Genomic DNA, 12,647 nt, shown 5'->3' with positions numbered 1-12,647 from the left:
TGAGGACAAGACCACGTGTTTGGACAAGACCACGTGTTTGAACATGACCCCTGGCCCTGATGTCTGTCCCCTGCCCACCTCCCCAGAAGTGCACTGCCCCCTTTGTTCCCTCAGCCCCCGTGCTCTGCTCGGGTCTTGGAAACCTGCTGTGCTATCTGCCGAGGACACACTCCCTCCACCTTCACCCACTGCACCGTCAATCTCAACCACTCCCCACTCAGCTCATGCATCACTTCCTCGTCTGACCTCCTTGACCTCCGTTGACCTCCTTGACCATTGTAGCCTCCGTTTATATGTGATTGTTTGTGTCCTGTGTGTCTCCCCCACGTGACGCTGAGCTGCACATCTCGTTTAGTGCTGGACCCCCAGAATGAGCACAGAGAACTCATTACCGGTTTGTTGTCGTTGAAGGATTTGCTTTGCCTTTTGGTGGGGAGGAGGGAAAACTTTGTCACCATAAGAGTTGGGGTAAGCCCACATACACAGATCTTCCACACCAATGCCGGCCCCTCCGTCTTCCCAACTGAGCCCCACACCTCCTGCTTTTTCAGGTGCTTCCAGCCTGAGTATGTTTCCAGATCTCTCTTGTTCTTTGTCCTGAGGTTGTAGACTCAATTTTTTAAAAATTGTGGTAAAATGTATATGATGTAAAAATGACCATTTTAACCATTTTTAAGTATGCATTTAAGTGGCAGTAGGTATAATCACCCTGTAACGCAACCATTACCACCATCCATCTCTAGAACTTTCTCGTCATCCCAAATTAAAGCTCTGTACTCGTTAAACAAGAACTCCCTTCTTCCTGTTCTCTCCTGGTAACCGTTATTCATTCTCCTTTCTGTCTCTATGAGTTTGACTCTTCTAAGTGGCTCATATAACGGAAGTCACACGGTGTTTGTCTTTTTGTGATCGGTTTATTTCACTCAGCATCATGTCTTTAAGACCCATCTCTGTTGTAACATGTGTCAGAATTTCCTTCTTTTTAGAGGCTGAGTAATATTGCATTGTTGTGCTATGAACACTGGTATACAAAAATCTGGTCAAGAGACTCCATTTTTTAAAAATATTTTTCTGAAATAGAACATGAGTGGGGGAGGGGCAGAGAGGAGGAGACGGTGGGGGGAGAGAGAGAGAGAGAGAATCTTAAGCAGGTTCGATGTCCAACACCGAGCCCAGTGTTAGATTCGATCCCACGACTGTGAGAGCATGACCTGAGCTGAAATCAAGAGTTGAGTGCTTAACTGACTGAGCCACCCAGACGCCCCTGCAACACGCTCCATTTCGACTGACCTGCTGTAATTGTAAGATCAAAGGGTGATCTCTCCCTCGTCGTGGTATAATGGAGTCTTGAGCTGTGCGTTTACTTCCTCTCAGCAAGTATCTGCTAAACCTTTTCCCGAGCTGGCTCCAGGTTAGATATCCCTCGTCCACGAGATGTTAAACAGGCCTAGGGGACTGTGCCCTGAGGGACTTCCACTTGGATGAGGAAACAGGTTCTGGGGATTTTTGAATGCTACGTTGTGTATTCAGACTTAATTAGAATTCAGAGAGATGGGGGCGGGGGGAGAGATCAGTGTGGACCTGAGGGTTAGAGAAGGTGTATTAGTTTCTTGTTGCTGCTGTAACAAATTACCAAAAAGTTACTGACTTAAAGCAACACACATTTACTCTCTTATAGTTCTGAAAGCCAGAGATCTAAAACCTGCTTCATGGGGCTAAAGTCAAGGAGTCAGTAGGGCTGGTTCCTAATGGAGGTTCTGAGGGGACAGTTGTTGCCTTGCCTTTTTCAGCTTCTGGTGGCTGTCTGTGCTCCCTGGCTTGTGACTCTTTGCTCCACCTTCAAAGTGCCTCAGTCCAGTCTCTGCTTCCGTCACTGTGCTGCCTTCTGCTCTGAATCAGACTCTCCCTGCCTCCCTCTTATAAGAACCGTTGGGACTACATCCGCCCCTCCCGGGTAATCTCAGATAGTCTCCCCACCTGGGGACCTCTAACTTAATCACCCTTGCAGATTCCCTTCTGCCATGTGGAATCACGTATTCACAGGTTCCGGGGATTAGGACATGGGCATCTTTTTTTGGGGGGGGGCATCATTCAGCGGACCACAGAAAGCTTTCTGTAGAAGCATGTGGGCTGGCCTTCACGGTTGGCCTACAGGGTAGGAGAGGCAGGTGGGGACGATGTTCTCATGACAAGGTAGATGTGTGCCGTGTAGTCTTCCCCCCATCTAGACAGTAGGTGTCGCTGCATCTTCCTGTGCATGATTGAGCAGACATGGATGCGGAGTGCACTGCGAGCTTGGACCCTCCTCCCTGCACCTGTTTCAGTATTGTGGGTTGTTCAAGTGCCCACTAAGTGTCTTCTGACAGTGAGCGGTGCCCTGGCGGCTGGAGGCACAGCAGTGGAGATCATTGGCAATGAATGCTCATGGGTCTTTACAAAACTCACTCATCGTCTACGTTTATTGGGCACCTTCAAGTGCCAGGAGCAATGTCAGGCTTCGTGGACACATAACTGACATATAGCCCTTTCACCCAGGGCGTATTTTTCTTCCTTCCTTCCTTCCTTCCTTCCTTCCTTCCTTTTCCTTTTCCTTTTCCTTTTCCTTTTCCTTTTCCTTTTCCTTTTCCTTTTCTTTCTTCCTTTCTTTTCCTTTTCTTTCTTTCTTTCTTTCTTTCTTTCTTTCTTTCTTTCTTTCTTTCTTTCTTTCCTTCCTTCCTTCCTTCCTTCCTTCCTTCCTTCCTTCCTTCCTTCCTTCCTTCCTTCCTTCCTTTCTTTCTTTCTTTCTTTCTTTCTTTCTTTCTTTCTTTCTTTCTTTCTTAATGTTTGTTTATTTTCTTGAGAGAGAAAGAGACAGAGCATTAGTGGGGGAAGGGAAGGGTTAGAGGGAGATACAGAATCCGACACAGGGTCCAGGCTCTGAGTTGTCAGCACAGAGCCCAACGCAGGGCTCGAACTCACAAACCCTGCGATCATGACCTGAGCTCAAGTCAGATGCTTAACCGACTGAGCCACCCAGATGTCCTATTTTTTTCTTTATCAAGTTTCATACCGCAAACAAGATTACTTTTATAGTTGAAAAAAAATTAAAACCTGGTATTTATCTAAAAAAAATAAAGGCGTTGTTTCTGGTGCCAGCAGTAGGTGAATGTGGGTCTAAAGTGTGTTTGTTTGGTTCCAGTGTGGACAAAGATTGGAGAAGGTAGAAGACACATCCTTTGTTCTGGAAGTGGTTGCAGAAACATGTGTTTTCCAGGAAAGGGATCGATACCAGAGAATGGAGAGCATCCAGAACACTAAGTGGAGACGAGTTTTGAGGGCCTTGGGTTTAGTAAAAATTTCTAGTAGGCTCTGAACATCCGTCGCAAATGCTGAGTTAAAGATGAACTGTATGTAGTTCGTTAAACCTTTCTTTCTTTAATGCTCGCCCAGATGTTAATGCCCTAGCACATTTCTCAGGATCCAGGCCACCACATTAGGGGGTCCTCTGTTCTTTAAAGTGGTTTCGAGGAGAACTTTTCACTCATCAACAACACACAGACAGCCCTAGAATAGGACCTATTCTGGCCTCAAAACAAAAACTAAAGGAGAAAAACTGTGATTGGGTTTGCAGTTTGGAAACCCCAGACCTGTGCGTTCAGAGGTCGAGAGTGCGCTGAAGAAGACGGGCTTTGTGGTCTCACCAGCCTGGCTGGGTGGTTGGGCACTTTATCTACTTTCTCTGTGAGTCCACGATCTTGTCTATAAAATGGACGCAAAAATAGTACGCTGAGCATCAGGCTGTTGTTGAGGATTAAAATATGTAACATATTACCTGGCACACAGTGTTCTCTCCCTCAATGTTAATTGCTGTTCAGTGCATGCAGGGCAGTTTGAGGCTATAGGGTACATCGTTTAGCCTTTAAAGTGAGGTAAGAGAAGACAATGGCCAAGGTTAATCCTTTTTTTTTTTTTCCGTAGAAACTTGTAATAAATCACCCAAAGCTACAGCAAATCAAGTGACTTACAGAAAACGGGGCAAAAAAAGCAAGTGATTTCCAGAAAATGGTGCTCACTGAGTCATTGGCAGTCTTCCTGCATCCTTGCATTTTCCTTAGCAGTTTGTGTGAATCCTGGAATAAGTGTTCAGATTGACCTCAGTCTCTTTATGAGAAGATATTTCAGAATCCAATTCTGCTGCCAAGCATATGGGTGAAAGGAGGGGGGAAAGGCTGAAACCCTCGAGGAAGAATATTAATCATAACAATAACTACAGCCGACACTGTTACTGTCTCTGGAGTTGACAAGGAGCCTTTTCACCTGTTCTAGCTCCTATGGTCCTCACAGTCATCCTGTGAGGTGTCTGTGGTGGGTGTTACTGTTAATCCGATTTTGCCGATGAAAACACAGAGTTGAAGGATGTTGAACGAGTTTGGTTGTCCGAGATGACACAGAAAGAAAGTCAAAGCTAGAGGCATGACTCCCCATCCTTTAGAGGAAGTCAGCATCTGATGCTACTGGCCTCACTATGAAGTGATACGAGTAGTAAACACAGCCCTTTGGACGTGGCCAGGTGAGCGTTGTTGTTCACAGTGGTCACTTACGGGTGCCGTGCAAGCATCTTGAGTATGCCTTCCTTCCCAATTACAAGACACACACACACATCTCATTTTTTAATGCCTTCCCATTGTTGATCTCAAATGCTTATTCACTAGCCTTGGTGCCAAACGACTTTTTGCTATTTTCAAATGCTGTTGCTCAAATCTGCCCTTTTCAGATATGACTTGAGACCAGTGAAGATAATTCGTATAAAATCCACAGACTCCAGTGAGACATCTAAGAGATTTTAAACTGGAATACATTGGAATATATTGGAATAGATGTGTCACTTCCTCAGGGGGCTATTTGGAAGGGCATCTCTTATTTGGGTGTGAAAGTTCTGGTGTGTTTGTTTGAACACAGGCGTCATATTACTTCATGGTTGTGGTTTGGGGAAGTCAATAAATAACTCCCTTTCTTCCCCACCCGAGTTCAGTACCGGTTGAGAAATAAGACAGGGAAAGTGGGCAGATAGATGGAGGTCAAAGTATGAGCTTTGTCACTGGTAAGCTAATGACAGAACTGGCCTGAGAAGTGTGGCCAAAAGGGTTGCCAACAACCCAGCCCCAAGTTAGAGCTTCACCCCCTAGTCCAGCTCCCAGCACCCGCCCCCTCCCCCCAGAGTGGAGCCTGTCTCTCTAGGCACCAAGGGACACAACGGAATGTGAGAATCGTGCGGAAGAGAGCTGGTGATGAGTGGACAGGGCAGAGGAGGTGGAGGGATAGAGAGAAAGCGGAGGAGGAGGTAGGAGTAGAGAGGAAGGTAGTTAAGTGAGGATGTTCACTTCTTTCTCCTAAGTTCACTAATCTGGTAAATCATACTCCCTCCTTCCCAAGGGAAAAGTGAGTAAGAGGTGGGGGCTGAAGCCAAAAAGCGTTACACCAGGAAAACACAGGTAGATTCCTATCTAGCATTTGCCAGGTATTTATTGGCTTTAATGTCAGCAACATTTCCGAGAGTTGGGTGTGATTGTTCCTGTATAGATGATTTCCGAAGGTCAGATAGCCGAAAGGATTTGCAGTCGGGTCTGAATACAGAGCCCATGTTTGTTCCCGTACACTAAGAAGAACTTCTCATTGGGCACAGACAAGCATGGGGCAAGGTACAGGGTGATAATGGCTAGAGACTGAAGAGATCATTCCATCTGGGAAATCAGGGAAGTATTTGGGTGGGGGGGCAAGATGTAGCATTTGCAGTGGGCACTGGGTAGAAATGTACAGCCCAGAAATGAAGGACTCTCTGGGGACAGGGAACAGCATAAGCAAAGATAAGGTGATGAGAAATGATCTGGTACACTTGAGGGAGCTAAAAATAGAAAATGTGGAAGTCCTATCAGGTTGGGATGGTGTGTTGGGTTAAGGGCCCTTTTCAAAGCAGAAAGAACAGAAATGACTGAACAATCCAATGTAAGGGGTCAGGGAAAGACCAGAATCAGACCTGATGTCAAAATTTTTAAGCTAGGTAAATGAAAGAATGATGATGCCGTCAAAGAGATGTGAAAGTCGGGAGGAGAGACTGGTTTTACACTTACTTATCTCTGAACGTGTTCAGTTGGGCGGACTGTTTCGTAGAGATGAACCCTTCCTTTCATGATTCATGCGTTCATTCAGGCAACAGCATTTGTTGAGTGCTTATGACGTCCTAGGAGCTGGGGATTTGCTGGTGATGAAGCACAGGCATGGTGCCTATTCCCCAGGACCTTCCGGCCAAGTGGGTGGGAGGACAGATGAATTCAAACCACCATGGTGTCGAATCACCACTGTGGTGGTGTTGGCCGAGGAGGCACGCAGGGCACTCGGAAGGCCTGTCAGAAACCAGGGGTCTAATCTGGTGGTGACGGTCAGGAAACATTTGACGAAGTGATACGTGTGCCCAGAGCTGTTGGGTAAATAAGAGTCAACGAGGCCAGGAGGACAAAGAGCAGAGCAGGTGGGGGACGCTCACCTAACGAATATTACACAGCAGTAGCGGTCGGTGAGTCTCTGCTCACAGCTTCGAGGGTGAAGTTGGCAACATAATGCTGGCTGAAAACAAGCAGGTCCTAGAGACCGTATCCTTCATGATGCCTTCTTAAAAAGTTTGAAAGCAAAAAAACCCTGAAACAGTAGATTGCTTAGGTATACAAGTACAGTGTGTGTGCTAAAACAAGAAAAAAGTCAATGAAAATAATCCCCGAATTTAAAAAGAGTAGAAATTCAGAGGGACTGGCAGTGAGGTGTGGGGGAGGTTCGTAAAGGGACGTGCAAATGATTGGTAAGGTTTCAGATACTGAGCTCTGAAGAGCTCATTGTATTGTTTTAAATACATAAATAAAGAGGGCTGTGCATCAGCCAATTTAAATGGTGTGATAAACCAAGAATTAAGATTAATACAATTCTAAGCACTGGGATTTTTTTTTTTTTTTGAAGAGATTATGCTGAGTGTCAGGGCCTGAAAGAATATCAGGATGGCTGGAATAGAAAAGCAGAGGGGGGAAAGACAAGAAATGAGGTTCTAGGGATGGCTGGGCTCCAAGACCATGCAGAACCTTGCAGGCCCTTTATCTAAGGTGGTTTTCCCTTTATCCAAGAGCTCTGGGAGCCGTTGAAGGATTTGTAAGCAGGAGGCAGGCTTCAAAATTTGCATTTTGCAAAAGGTCACATTGCTTTCGGTGTAGTGACCAAATTGAAGAGAGGCCGGAATGACTGTGGATGAACTACTTAGAAAGCTTCGTTTAGAAGTAAGACGGTGAGGGGCTCCTGGGTGGCTCAGTCGGCTCATCCGCCTTCCCCTCAGGTCATGATCTCTCGGTCTGTGAGTTCGAGCCCTGCGCCGGGCTCTGTGCTGACAGCTCGGAGCCTGGAGCCTGTTTCGGATTCTGTGTCTCCTTCTCTCTCTGCCCCTTCCCCGCTCCTGCTCTATCTGTCTCTGTCTCTCAAAGATGAATAGACGTTAAAAAAAAATGTAGAAGTAAGACGGTGAGAGCTCAGAATAGGGTGGAGGTTGTCGTGGCAGTGGTGGTGACGATGATGGCAGTCATGGTGATGGTGGTGACGATGATGGGGGTAACGACAATGGTGGTGGTGGTTCTAGTGATGCTGATGGCTTTGGTATCAGAAATAGAGCTAAATGGATGCATTTGAGAATACTTAGGAAGTAAACTCTGTAGAATGGAGGGATAGATTTGATAGATGTCTTCGTGGAGAGGAGGGCATCAAGGATAATTGCTAGGTTTTGGCTTGTCAGTCAAGTAGGGATGGAACAGGAAGGAGAACTCAATAATTCAGTTTGGGGCATGCTGAGTTCGAGATGCTTTTTCAGACTCCACCTCTTTCTCAACTCCTTTCCAGGGACGGTGGTCTCACTTTCCCTCTTTGTCGTGTAGATGAGAGCTCACAAACTCAACTTCTTTCTGGGGCCAGGCAGGTAACTGGAGTGAGTAAAGCTGGCTGGGTCAGGAAGATATTCAGGATGGAGAGAGCTTGAGTGACATGTTGAGAGCATGACCCATAGCGTAGTTGTGACTTGGCTTAACCTACTGGGAGGCCGAGTGGTTTTCAAGAAGAGCCAAAAAAAAAAAAGTAACTCATTCAATGCTTGGAAAAAAAAAAAAAAAGACTTTTAAGGCCCAGTCCTGTGGATCAAGCACAACCAATCTGGGACCCATGGATAGCTTGTTTATAGAGTTTTGGTTCTAAATAATTCATTAACACAAATTTACTCATCGCATTATTGGTAAAGTACATTTTAAAACAATTATTGGGATTGAAATTTTCTGATAACATAGCATTATGAAGAGCTACTGGCATTTGCCTTTTACCAAAATGTATGATACACTCAATTTTAGAACATCATTTAAAATTTTTTTTAACATTTACTTATTTTTGAAAGACAGAGAGAGAGTGTGAGCAGGGGAGGGGTAGAGAGAGAGGGAGACACAGAATCCGAAGCAGGCTCCAGGCTCTGAGCTGTCAGCGTAGAACCTGACGCGGGGCTCGAACCCGTGAACCGTGAGATCATGACCTGAGCCAAAGTTGGATGTTTAGCTGACTGAGCCACCCAGGTGCCCCCATTTTTTAATTAAAAAATTTTTCATTGTGAAAAATTATAAATGCTGAGGAAGATAGTTCAGATAGAATAATGAACTCCCATATACCTTCACTCAGATTTACTGTTTGTACATCTCTCAAATTTGGAGATCTCTTCTCCCACCACCTGAGCTCCTGCCCGCCATTTCTGAACCTTGCCAGAGTAAGTTGCAGACATCGTGTGACCCTCTAATACCTCAACGTGTATCCCCGAAGTATAGTGATATTCTCTCACACAACCACAATGTAGTGATCAAATTCAGGATTGATATGATACTAAGGTCTAATATACAGTCACTATTCAATTCTGCGGCTCTTTTCTGACCCAGAATCCAGTCTGGATCGCTCATCGTGTTTGGTCGCCATGTGTATTTCGTCTCCTTTAATCTGGAGCAGCTCCTCCTGTCCTTCATGACATTGATGTCTTGGAAGAGTGCAGGCCAGCTGTTTTGTAGAATGCCCCTCGCTGTGAACTTGCTGGATGGGGTCCTCGCGGTTGGGGTCAGGTTCTGCGTTTTGGGGTCCGGCGTGTGCATCGTGTCCTCAGTACATCACATTGGGAGACACGTGAGGTCACTTTGATGGTCGAGGGAAGGTTTTGTCTGGCAGGTGTCCCCTCTTTCAGGAACTTATCCCCTCTGTCATCAGCAAGTACTCTGAGGAGACGGTTTGAGACTCTCCAGGTAGCCTGTTCACCAACAGACTTTCAGCCGGTAGTTCAGAATCCATTGAAAATTGCCATCTGAATTTGTCATTACTATGGAAGTTACAGATCTGTGACCTTTTTTAAAACTGACATTTCTTCTGTATTTATCAGAATTCCACCGTAAAGAAGAAGAGCTTTCTCTCCCCCATTTATTTAGTTCCTACTCACATCTTTCTGTATCCCAGTGGGCACCTGGATTCTTTTTGTTTCCCGTGTGTTCTATCCTCTTGTGATGCCAGCATTGCCCACACTTGGCTAGAGGGAGCCCTTCCGGCCGCTTCGGTGCTCCTTGCCTGTCTGCATCAGTTGTTGAGGATGTACTTTCTGGCTTTCTTAGTACTTTCCCAGCCCCAGCCCTGTAATCAGCTGTTTACCCAAGGGGCACTGCTTCCTTATAGTGGGGAGCGTATTTAGAAACGAAAATATTTTAGAAACTAAAACTAGGTGTGCGCACCTTTGCTGAAATGTCATTCTGGGTGCTTCCAGGGGACAGAACTAGGAGGCATATGTTCTTTTTTTTTTTTTTTTTTTTAGGAGGCCTATGTTCCTAAAAATTCAGAGGTTCATACTCATACTTGCAAATCTAGTCCGGTTCTAGAGGGCCTTCCCTGCCCTTCCCTCATTCTGTCTGTAGGCAGGTCTTCCTTTGCTCACGGTGAGTACCCCTGGCTCCTAACAGCACCAACCTATTTGCTCATTTAAAGCGTAAATTTGGAAGCAGTTGAGTTTCCTTCCTCTCCTCCCTTCTTTTCTAGCTGCAGAGGTAACTTATTTTGACATTCTTCCATTTCTGTAGTTTTTTCTAGTTAATTTTCTCACATCATAAGCATCTTCAGGTTTCTCTTGGCATATCTTCTCAGCGATTTCACCATGTAGAAGTATTATATTAATATTATCTGTTGTAAATCACACAAAGAAGAGTTCTTGCTTTGATCCAAGCTGAAATGGGGGCTGTTGGTAATAACTTCCATGTGCTTGGCAGCTGGCAGTTTACCCAGGTACTTCTTCGCATTCCTACTTTTCCCATAATGGTTTGAAGTCTTTGGGTCCCAGGTGAAATGAACAATAGATAAATAAACCCGTATCTTCATGACCGTTTCACGTAGTAGGATTCAAATAAAACCTGCTTTTTTTTTATTAAAATTTTTTTTAATGTTTATTCATTTTTGAGAGAGAGAGAGAGAGCGAGAGAGCAAGAGCCAGGGAGGGGCAGAGAGAGGGAGACACAGAATCCGAAGCGGGCTCCAGGCTCTGAGCTGTCAGCACAGAGCTTGATGCGGGGCTCGAACTCATGAACCATGAGATCATGACCTGAGCCGAAGTCAGGTGCTTAACCGACTGAGCCACCCAGGCACCCCTAAAACCTGCTGCTTTTTAAAAAAGATGCATTTAGAACCTATGACTGATTAAAGCAGGCATCAGATAAAAGCATGGATAATCCTCAGTAATAGATAAGCTAAAATGTTTTAAATTCACATAAGCAGTGTTTGCTTTTGTTATTTTGTAGGAATTTTCATATATTCCTCAGATAGTTTGTTTGTTTACGTAGTCTCCATGCCCAGTACAGAGCCCAACGTGGGGCTTGAACTCATGACTCTGAGATCAAGACTTGAGCTGAGATCAAGAGTTGGACACTTAACTGACTGAGCCACCCAGCCACCCCACAGATTGATATTTTAAATGTACGTTTTTTTAATGTTTATTTTTGAGAGAGAGAGAGAGAGAGAGAGAAAGCGAGCATGAATGGGGGGGGGGGGACAGAGAGAGATAGTGACACAGAATCTGAAGCGGGCTCCAGGCTCTGAGCGGTCAGCACAGAGCCCGACGCGGGGCTCAAACTCACGAACCGTGCAATCATGACCTGAGCCAAAGTCGGACGCTTAACTGACCGAACCACCCAGGCGCTCCTACAGATTGACATTTTTTAAGGGATATCTTCTTCCTAAATATACAATGAGTTACAAATGCCTTTAAAGCAGTGGTTCTGAAACATGGCCGTAGATAGAATCAGTTGGGGAGACTGAGTGAGCGCTGCCCCTCTCACTGATTAGGTCAGCATCTTTAGGGTGGGCATCACTTCTTTTTAACGGTCGAGATTTCAGTGGGCTGCCACTGTGTGGCTGAGGAAAGGCTGCGTCGTTGTGGAGAGAGCAGCTTCAGTCACAGCTAAACACAAGGGAGCTTGATTTGGGCCTGATTTCTGATTTAAATACTGATACTTCAAGTAGGCAAGGGTATATTCTGAACTTAACCTAGCAGTTAAAGGCCCTGACTTTTTATTAGCCAGTCGTACTCTCTTTGTTCTAAGAATTACGTGATGTTCACATTTTCATGTTTCTGAAATTATGTTATGACCTAAAATTAAGGGGGGGTGTGTGTGCACAGGCACAGGCTCATTGTAACATTCCAAAGCTGTACCTGGAGCAGGGTTCTTAAAACCCAGTATTCATCAGAAGGACCTGGAGTGCTTGTTACAGATGTGGAATCGTAGGCCAGTTTTGGCCCTTGTGAAAGGACCTGGGTTAACCAGCACCCCACGTGATTTGATTCTGAGTCACCAGGTCCTTGGACTTTGCTTTGAGCAGCCATTTTCAAAGTGTGGTCCTCCCCACCCCCTCCATGGTTGTATCAACATCACCTAGGACCTACTTGCAAATGCTTGTTCCCAGACCCTTCCCTAGACCTGGGGACCAGTAGTCTGTATTTTCACCTGCACCCAGGAATTCTGATGTAGGATAAAGTTTAAGAACCACTGTTTTCAGAAATACTGCTAGTATTCCCATACTTCCTTGATGGTAAGAATCACCTAGCATACTTTTGAAGACACAAAATCTGCAGCACCTGGGTGGCTCAGTCGGTTAAGTGTCCGACTTCGGCTCAGGTGATGATCTCATGGCCCATGGATTTGAGCCCCTTGTCAGGCTCTGTGCTGACAGCTCAGAGCCTGGAGCCTGCTTCAGATTCTGTATCTCCCTCTGTCTCTGTGCCCCTCCCCCGCTTGCTCTCTGTCTCTCAAAAAATGAATAAATATTTAAAAAGTTAAAAAACTCCACAAAGTCTAGGTTCCATCCCAAATCTGTTGAATTAAAATTCCAAGGGGGGAACATTCCAAGGGGACACTGGATATTCTGTATATTACCAAGCATCTGAGGCGACTCATATGTGCAGATAAATTTGGGAAGTAGCGAGAAGGAAAAGCCAAGGCTGTGCCAATTCACTGTCTTCCATTCCCCATTTAGGGGCTGTCTTTGGGTTTTATGTTCATTATAAGATTTAAATTTTCTAACAGCCTTATGAA

At 45.4% G+C, this 12,647-nt stretch overlaps 1 protein-coding gene across 1 annotated transcript in view; it reads left to right on the top strand.

Moving 5' to 3' along the window:
- Positions 1-12,647, top strand: part of GLIS3 (GLIS family zinc finger 3) — a 502,487-nt gene that overhangs the window by 27,948 nt on the left and 461,892 nt on the right. The window lies entirely within an intron of this gene.

The sequence above is a fragment of the Neofelis nebulosa genome, chromosome 12 (genome assembly GCF_028018385.1).
Source record: "Neofelis nebulosa isolate mNeoNeb1 chromosome 12, mNeoNeb1.pri, whole genome shotgun sequence".
In the NCBI taxonomy this organism is placed as follows: Eukaryota; Metazoa; Chordata; class Mammalia; order Carnivora; family Felidae; genus Neofelis; species Neofelis nebulosa.
Note: the sequence above shows the minus strand (reverse complement) of the source record. Positions and strands in the feature narration are given on the sequence as shown.